This window comes from Gorilla gorilla, chromosome 18 (genome assembly GCF_029281585.2).
Source record: "Gorilla gorilla gorilla isolate KB3781 chromosome 18, NHGRI_mGorGor1-v2.1_pri, whole genome shotgun sequence".
In the NCBI taxonomy this organism is placed as follows: Eukaryota; Metazoa; Chordata; class Mammalia; order Primates; family Hominidae; genus Gorilla; species Gorilla gorilla.
Genome location: NC_073242.2, coordinates 3,321,250 through 3,329,855, shown reverse-complemented (window position 1 = coordinate 3,329,855; position 8,606 = coordinate 3,321,250).

The following is an 8,606-nucleotide window of genomic DNA, read 5'->3' as shown; positions in this document are numbered from 1 at the left end:
GGCCAGGGCCCAGGGTTAGGGTTGTTTTAGGGTCAGGGCCAGGGCCCAGGGTTAGGGTTGTTCTATGGTCAGGGCTAGGGCCCAGGGTTAGCGTTGTTTTAGGGTCAGGGCCAGGGCCCAGGGTTAGGGTTGTTTTAGGGTGAGGGCCAGGGCCCAGGGTTAGGGTTGTTTTTGGGTCAGGGCCAGGGCCCAGGTGTAGGGTTGTTTTAGGGTCAGGGCCCAGGGTTAGGGTTGTTTTAGGGTCATGGACCAGGGATAGGGTTGTTTTAGGGTCAGGGCCCAGGGTTAGGGTTGTTTTAGGGTCAGGGCCCAGGGTTAGGGTTGTTTGAGGGTCAGGTCCCAGGGTTAGGGTTGTTTTAGGGTCAGGGCCCAGGGTTAGGGTTGTTTTAGGGTCAGTGCCCAGGGTTAGGGTTGTTTTAGGGTCAGGGCCCAGGGTTACGGTTGTTTTAGGGTCAGGGCCCAGGGTTAGGCTTGTTTTAGGGTCAGGGCCCAGGGTTATGCTTGTTTTAGGGTCAGGGCACAGGGTTAGGGTTGTTTTAGGGTCAGGGCCCAGGGATAGGGTTGTTTTAGGGTCAGGGCCCAGGGTTAGGGTTGTTTTAGGGTCAGTGCCCAGGGTTAGGGTTGTTTTAGGGTCAGGGCCCAGGGTTAGGGTTGTTTTATGGTCAGGGCCAGTGCCCAGGGTTAGGGTTGTTTTAGGGTCAAGCCCCAGGGTTAGGGTTGTTTTAGGGTCAGGGCCCAGGGTTAGGGTTGTTTTAGGGTCAGGGCCCAGGGTTAGGGTTGTTTTAGGGTCAGGGCCCAGGGTTAGGGTTGTTTTAGGGTCAGGGCCCAGGGTTAGGCTTGTTTTAGGGTCAGGGTCCACGGTTAGGGTTTTAGGGTCAGGGCCAGGGCCCAGGATTAGGGTTTTAAGGTCAGGGCCATGGCTCAGGTTTAGGGTTTAGGCTCTTGGCCAGGGCCCAGGGTTAGGATTTTAGGCTCAGGGCCAGTGTCCAGGGTTACGGTTTTAGGCTCAGGGCCCAGGGTTAGGGTTTTAGGGTCAGGGCCCAGGGTTTAGGTTTTAGGGTCAGGGCCCAGGGTTAGGGTTTTAGGGTCAGGGCCCAGGGTTAGGGTTTTAGGGTCAGGGCCCAGAGTTAGTAGGGTTTTAGGGTCAGGGCCCAGGGTTAGTAGGGTTTTAGGGTCAGGGCCCAGTGTTAGTAGGGTTAAGGGTCAGGGCCCAGGGTTAGGGTTTTAGGGTCAGGGCCCAGGGTTAGGGTTTTAGGGTTAGGACCCAGGGTTAGGGTTTTAGGGTCAGGGCCCAGGGTTAGGTTTGGTTTAGGGTCAGGGCCATGGGCCAGGGTTAGGGTTGTTTTAGGGTCAGGGCCAGGGCCCAGGACTAGGGTTCTTTTAGGGTCAGGGCGAGGGCACAGGGTTCGGGTTTTTTTAGGGTCAGGGCCAGGGCCCAGGGATAGGGTTGTTTTAGGGTCAGGGCCAGGGCCCAGGGTTAGGGTTGTTTTAGGGTCAGGGCCAGGGCCCAGGATTAGGGTTGTTTTAGGGTCAGGGCCTGGGCCCAGGGTTAGGGTTGTTTTAAGTCCAGGGCTCAGGCTTAGGGTTGTTTTAGGGTCAGGGCCAGGGCCCAGCGTTAGGGTTGTTTTAGGGTCTAGGGCCAGGGCCGAAAGTTAGGGTTGTTTTAGGGTCAGGGCCAGGACCCAGGGTTAGGGTTGTTTTAGGGTCAGGGCCAGGGCCCAGGGTTAGGGTTGTTTTAGGGTCAGGGCCAGGGCCCAGGTTTAGGGTTGTTTTAGGGTCACGGCCAGGGCCCAGGGTTAGGGTTGTTTTAGGGTGAGGGCCAGGGCCCAGGGTAAGGCTTGTTTTAGGGTCAGGGCCAGGGCCCATGGTTAGGGTTTTAGGCTCAGGGCCAGGGTCCAGGGTTAGGGTTTTAGGCTCAGGGCCCAGGGTTAGGGTTTTAGGGTCAGGGCCCAGGGTTAGTGTTTTAGGGTCAGGGCCAAGGGTTAGGGTTTTAGGGTCAGGGCCCAGGGTTAGGGTTTTAGGGTCAGGGCCTAGAGTTAGTAGGGTTTTAGGGTCAGGACCCAGGGTTAGTAGGGTTTTAGGGTCAGGGCCAAGGGTTAGTAGGGTTATGGGTCAGGGCCCAGGGTTAGGGTTTTAGGGTCAGGGCCTAGGGTTAGGGTTTTAGGGTTAGGGCCCAGGGTTAGGGTTTTAGGGTCAGGGCCCATGGTTAGGTTTGGTTTAGGGTCAGGGCCATTGGCCAGGGTTAGGGTTGTTTTAGGGTCAGGGCCAAGGCCCAGGGTTAGGGTTGTTTTAGGGTCAGGGCCAGGGCCCAGGGTTAGGGTTGTTTTAGGGTCAGGGCCTGGGCCCAGGATTAGGGTTGTTTTAAGGCCAGGGCCCAGGGTTAGGGTTGTTTTAGGGTCAGGGCCAGGGCCCAGGGTTAGGGTTGTTTTAGGGTCTAGGGCCAGGGCGGAGTGTTAGGGTTGTTTTAGGGTCAGGGCCAGGACCCAGGGTTAGGGTTGTTTTAGGGTCAGGGCCAGGGCCCAGGGTTAGGGTTGTTTTAGGGTCAGGGCCAGAGCCCAGGGTTAGGGTTGTTTTAGGGTGAGGGCCAGGGCCCAGGGTTAGGGTTGTTCTATGGTCAGGGCTAGGGCCCAGGGTTAGCGTTGTTTTAGGGTCAGGGCCAGGGCCCAGGGTTAGGGTTTTTGTAGGGTGAGGGCCAGGGCCCAGGGTTAGGGTTGTTTTTGGGTCAGGGCCAGGGCCCAGGTGTAGGGTTGTTTTAGGGTCAGGGCCAGGGCCCAGGGTTAGGCTTGTTTTAGGGTCAGGGCCAGGGCCCAGGTTTAGGGTTGTTTTAGGGCCAGTGCCCAGGGTTAGGGTTGTTTTAGGGTCGGGGCCCAGGGTTAGGGTTGTTTTCGGGTCAGGGCCCAGGGCTAGGTTTGTTTTAGAGTCAGGGCCCAGGGTTAGGGTTGTTTTTGGGTCAGGCCCAGGGTTATGCTTGTTTTAGGGTCAGGGCCCAGGGTTAGGGTTGTTTTAGGTTCAGGGCCAGGGCCGAGGGTTAGGGTTGTTTTAGGGTCAGGGCCAGGGCCCAGGGTTAGGGTTGTTTTAGGGTCAGGGCCAGGGCCCAGGGTTAGGGTTGTTTTAGGGTCAGGGCTCAGGGTTAGGGTTGTTTTAGGGTCAGCGCCCAGGGTTAGGGTTGTTTTAGGGTCAGGGCCCAGGGTTAGGTTTATTTTAGGGTCAGGGCCCAGGGTAAGGGTTGTTTTAGAGTCAGGGCCCAGGGTTAGGCTTGTTTTAGGGTCAGGGCCCAGGGTTACGGTTGTTTTAGGGGTAGGGCCCAGGGACAGGGTTGTTTTATTGTCAGGGTTCAGGGTTAGGGTTGTTTTAGGTTCAGTGCCCAGGGTTAGGGTTGTTTTAGGGTCAGGGCCCAGGGTTAGGGTTGTTTTAGGGTCAGGGCCAGGGCCCAGGTTTAGGGATGTTTTAGGGTCAGGGCCAGGGCCCAGGTTTAGGGTTGTTTTAGGGTCACGGCCAGGGCCCAGGGTTAGGGTTGTTTTAGGGTGAGGTCCAGGGCCCAGGGTTAGGCTGGTTTTAGGGTCAGGGCCAGAGCCCAGGGTTAGGGTTGTTTTTGGGTCAGGGCCACGGCCCAGGGGTTGGGTTGTTTTTGGGTCAGGGCCAGGTCCCAGGGTTAGGGATGTTTTAGGGTCAGGGCTAGGGCCCAGGGTTAGGGTTTTTGTAGGGTGAGGTCCAGTGCCCAGGGTTAGGGTTGTTTTCGGGTCAGGGCCAGGGCCCAGGTGTATGGTTGTTTTAGGGTCAGGGCCAGGGACGAGGGTTAGGGTTTTTGTAGGGTGAGGTCCAGGGCCCAGGGTTAGGGTTGTTTTATGGTGAGGGCCCAGGGTTAGGGTTGTTTTAGGGTCAGGGCCCAGGGTTAGGGTTGTTTTAGGGTCAGGGCCCAGGGTTAGGGTTGTTTTAGGGTCAGGGCCCAGGTTTAGGTTTGTTTTAGGGTCAGGGCCCAGGGTTAGGGTTGTTTTAGGGTCAGGGCACAGGGTTAGGCTTGTGTTAGGGTCAGGGCCCAGGGTTAGGGTTGTTTTAGGGTCAGGGCCCAGGATTAGGGTTGTTTTAGGGTCAGGGCCCAGGGTTACGGTTGTTTCAGGGTCAGGGCCCAGGTTTAGGTTTGTTTTAGGGTCAGGGCGCAGGGTTAGGGTTGTTATAGGGTCAGGGCCCAGGGTTAGGCTTGTTTTAGGGTCAGGGCCCAGGGTTAGGGTTGTTTTAGGGTCGTGGCCAGGGACCAGGGTTAGGGTTGTTTTAGGGCCAGGGCCCAGGGTTAGGGTTGTTTTAGGGTCGGGGCCCAGGGTTAGGGTTGTTTACGGTCAGGGCCCAGGGCTAGGTCTGTTTTAGGGTCAGGGCCCAGGGTTAGGGTTGTTTTAGGGTCAGGCCCAGGGTTATGCTTGTTTTAGGGTCAGGGCCCAGGGTTAGGGTTGTTTTAGGTTCAGGGCCAGGGCCCAGGGTTAGGGTTGTTTTAGGTTCAGGGCCAGGGCCCAGAGTTAGGGTTGTTTTAGGGTCAGGGCCAGGGCCCAGGGTTAGGGTTGTTTTAGGGTCAGGGCCCACTGTTAGGGTTGTTTTAGGTTCAGGGCCAGGGCCCAGGGTTAGGGTTGTTTTAGGGTCAGGGCCAGGGCCCAGGGTTAGGGTTGTTTTAAGTCCAGGGCTCAGGCTTAGGGTTGTTTTAGGGTCAGGGCCAGGGCCCAGGGTTAGAGTTGTTTTAGGGTGAGGTCCAGGGCCCAGGGTTAGGCTTGTTTTAGGGTCAGGGCCAGAGCCCAGGGTTAGGGTTGTTTTTGGGTGAGGGCCACGGCCCAGGGGTTGGGTTGTTTTTGGGTCAGGGCCAGGGCCCAGGGTTAGGGATGTTTTAGGGTCAGGGCTAGGGCCCAGGGTTAGGGTTTTTGTAGGGTGAGGTCCAGGGCCCAGGGTTAGGTTTGTTTTCGGGTCAGGGCCAGGGCCCAGGTGTATGGTTGTTTTAGGGTCAGGGACAGGGCCGAGGGTTAGGGTTTTTGTAGGGTGAGGTCCAGGGCCCAGGGTTAGGGTTGTTTTATTGTGAGGGCCCAGGGTTAGGGTTGTTTTAGGGTCAGGGCCCAGGGTTAGGGTTGTTTTAGGGTCAGGGCCCCGGGTTAGGGTTGTTTTAGGGTCAGGGCCCAGGTTTAGGTTTGTTTTAGGGTCAGGGCCCAGGGTTAGGGTTGTTTTAGGGTCAGGGCCCAGGGTTAGGCTTGTGTTAGGGTCAGGGCCCAGGGTTAGGGTTGTTTTAGGGTCAGGGCCCAGGATTAGGGTTGTTTTAGGGTCAGGGCCCAGGGTTACGGTTGTTTCAGGGTCAGGGCCCAGGTTTAGGTTTGTTTTAGGGTCAGGGCCCAGGGTTAGGGTTGTTTTAGGGTCCGGGCCCAGGGTTAGGGTTGTTTTAGGGTCAGGGCCCAGGGTTAGGCTTGTTTTAGGGTCAGGGCCCAGGGTTAGGGTTGTTTTAGGGTCAGGGCCCAGGGTTAGGCTTGTTTTAGGGCCAGGGCCCAGGGTTAGGGTTGTTTTAGGGTCGGGGCCCAGGGTTAGGGTTGTTTACGGGACAGGGCCCAGGGCTAGGTCTGTTTTAGGGTCAGGGCCCAGGGTTAGGGTTGTTTTAGGGTCAGGCCCAGGGTTATGCTTGTTTTAGGGTCAGGGCCCAGGTTTAGGGTTATTTTAGGGTCAGGGCCCAGGGTTACGGTTGTTTTAGGGTCAGGGCCAGGGCCCAGGGTTAGGGTTGTTTTAGGGCCAGTGCTCAGGTTTAGGGTTGTTTTAGGGTCGGGGCCCAGGGTTAGGGTTCTTTTCGGGTCAGGGCCCAGGGGTAGGTTTGTTTTAGGGTCAGGTCCCAGGGTTAGGGTTGTTTTAGGGTCAGGCCCAGTGTTATGCTTGTTTTAGGGTCAGGGCCCAGGGTTAGGGTTGTTTTAGGTTCAGGGCCAGCGGCCAGGGTTAGGGTTGTTTTAGGGTCAGGGCCAGGGCCCAGGGTTAGGGTTGTTTTAGGGTCAGGGCCAGGGCCCAGGGTTAGGGTTGTTTAAGGGTCAGGGCACAGGGTTAGGGTAGTTTTAGGGTCAGGGCCCAGGGTTAGGGTTGTTTTAGGGTCAGGGCGAGGGCCCAAGGTTAGGGTTGTTTTAGGGTCAGGGCCTGGGCCCAGGGTTAGGGTTGTTTTAGGGTGAGGTCCAGGGCCCATGGTTAGGGTTGTTTTAGGGTCAGGGCCTGGGCCCAGGGTTAGGGTTGTTTTAAGTCCAGGGCTCAGGCTTAGGGTTGTTTTAGGGTCAGGGCCAGGGCCCAGGGTTAGGGCTGTTTAGGGTCTAGGGCCAGGGCCGAAAGTTAGGGTTGTTTTAGGGTCAGGGACAGGACCCAGGGTTAGGGTTGTTTTTGGGCCAGGGCCAGGGCCCAGGGTTAGGGTTGTTTTAGGGTCAGGGCCAGGGGCCAGGTTTAGGGTTGTTTTAGGGTCACGGCCAGGTCCCATGGTTAGGGTTGTTTTAGGGTGAGGGCCAGGGCCCAGGGTTAGGCTTGTTTTAGGGTCAGGGCCAGAGCCCAGGGTTAGGGTTGTTTTTGGGTCAGGGCCACGGCCCAGGGGTTGGGTTGTTTTTGGGTCAGGGCCCAGGGTTAGGGTTGTTTTAGGGTCAGGGCCCAGGGTTAGGATTGTTTTAGGGTCAGGGCCCAGGTTTAGGTTTGTTTTAGGGTCAGGGCCCAGGGTTAGGGTTGTTTTAGGGTCAGGGCCCAGGGTTAGGGTTGTTTCAGGGTCAGGGCCCAGGGTTAGGCTTGTGTTAGGGTCAGGGCCCTGGGTTAGGGCTGTTTTAGGGTCAGGGCCTAGGATTAGGGTTGTTTTAGGGTCAGGGCCCAGGGTTATGGTTGTTTCAGGGTCAGGGCCCAGGGTTAGGGTTGTTTTAGGGTCAGGGCCAAGGGTTAGGGTTGTTTTAGGGTCAGGGCCCAGGGTTAGGCTTGTTTTAGGGTCAGGGACAGGGCCCAGGGTTAGGGTTGTTTTAGGGTAAGGGCCCAGGGTTATGGTTGTTTTAGGGTCAGGGCCCAGGTTTAGTGTTGTTTTCGGGTCAGGGCCCAGGGTTAGGGATGTTTTAGGGTCAGGGCCCAGGGTTAGGGTTGTTTCAGGGTCAGGGCCCAGGGTTAGGGTTGTTTTAGTGTCAGGGCCCAGGGTTAGGCTTGTTTTAGGGTCAGGGCCCAGGGTTAGGGTTGTTTTAGGGTCAGGGCCAGGGCCCAGGGTTAGGGTTGTTTTAGGGCCAGGGCCCAGGGTTAGGGTTGTTTTAGGGTCGGGGCCCAGGGTTAGGGTTGTTTTCGGGTCAGGGCCCAGGGCTAGGTTTGTTTTAGGGTCAGGGCCCAGGGTTAGGGTTGTTTTAGGTTCAGGCCCAGGGTTAGGCTTGTTTTAGGGTCAGGGCCGAGGTTTAGGGTTGTTTTAGGTTCAGGGCCAGGGCCCATGGTTAGGGTTGTTTTAGGGTTTGGGCCCAGGGTTAGGGTTGTTTTCGGGTCAGGGCCCAGGGCTAGGTTTGTTTTAGGGTCGGGGCCCAGGGTTAGGGTTGTTTTCGGGTCAGGGCCCAGGGCTAGGTTTGTTTTAGGGTCAGGGCCCAGGGTTAGGGTTGTTTTAGGTTCAGGCCCAGGGTTAGGCTTGTTTTAGGGTCAGGGCCGAGGGTTAGGGTTGTTTTAGGTTCAGGGCCAGGGCCCATGGTTAGGGTTGTTTTAGGGTTTGGGCCCAGGGTTAGGGTTGTTTTCGGGTCAGGGCCCAGGGCTAGGTTTGTTTTAGGGTCGGGGCCCAGGGTTAGGGTTGTTTTCGGGTCAGGGCCCAGGGCTAGGTTTGTTTTAGGGTCAGGGCCCAGGGTTAGGGTTGTTTTAGGGTCAGGCCCAGGGTTATGCTTGTTTTAGGGTCAGGGCCCAGGGTTAGGGTTGTTTTAGGTTCAGGGCCAGGGCCCAGGGTTAGGGTTGTTTTAGGTTCAGGGCCCAGGGTTAGGGTTGTTTTAGGGTCGGGGCCCAGGTTTAGGGTTGTTTTAGGGTCAGGGCCCAGGGTTAGGGTTGTTTTAGGGTCGGGGCCCAGGTTTATGGTTGTTTTAGGGTCAGGGCCCAGGGTTAGGCTTGTTTTAGGGTCAGGGCCCAGGGTTAGGGTTGTTTTAGGGTCAGGGCCAGGGCCCAGGGTTAGGGTTGTTTTAGGGTCAGGGCCCAGGATTAGGGTTGTTTTAGGGTCAGGGCCCAGGGTTAGGCTTGTTTTAGGGTCAGGGCCCAGGGTTAGGGTTGTTTTAGGGTCAGGGCCAGGGCCCAGGTTTATGGTTGTTTTAGGGTCAGGGCCCAGGGTTAGGCTTGTTTTAGGGTCAGGGCCCAGGGTTAGGGTTGTTTTAGGGTCAGGGCCAGGGCCCAGGGTTAGGGTTGTTTTAGGGTAAGGGCCCAGGGTTAGGGTTGTTTTAGGGTCAGGGCCCAGGGTTAGGGTTGTTTTAGGGTAAGGGCCCAGGGTTAGGGTTGTTTTAGGGTCAGGGCCCAGGGTTAGGGTTGTTTTAGGGTCAGGGCCCAGGGTTAGGCTTGTTTTAGGGTCAGGGCCCAGGGTTAGGGTTTTAGGGTCAGGGCCAGGGCCCAGGGTTAGGGTTTTAAGGTCAGGGCCACGGCCCAGG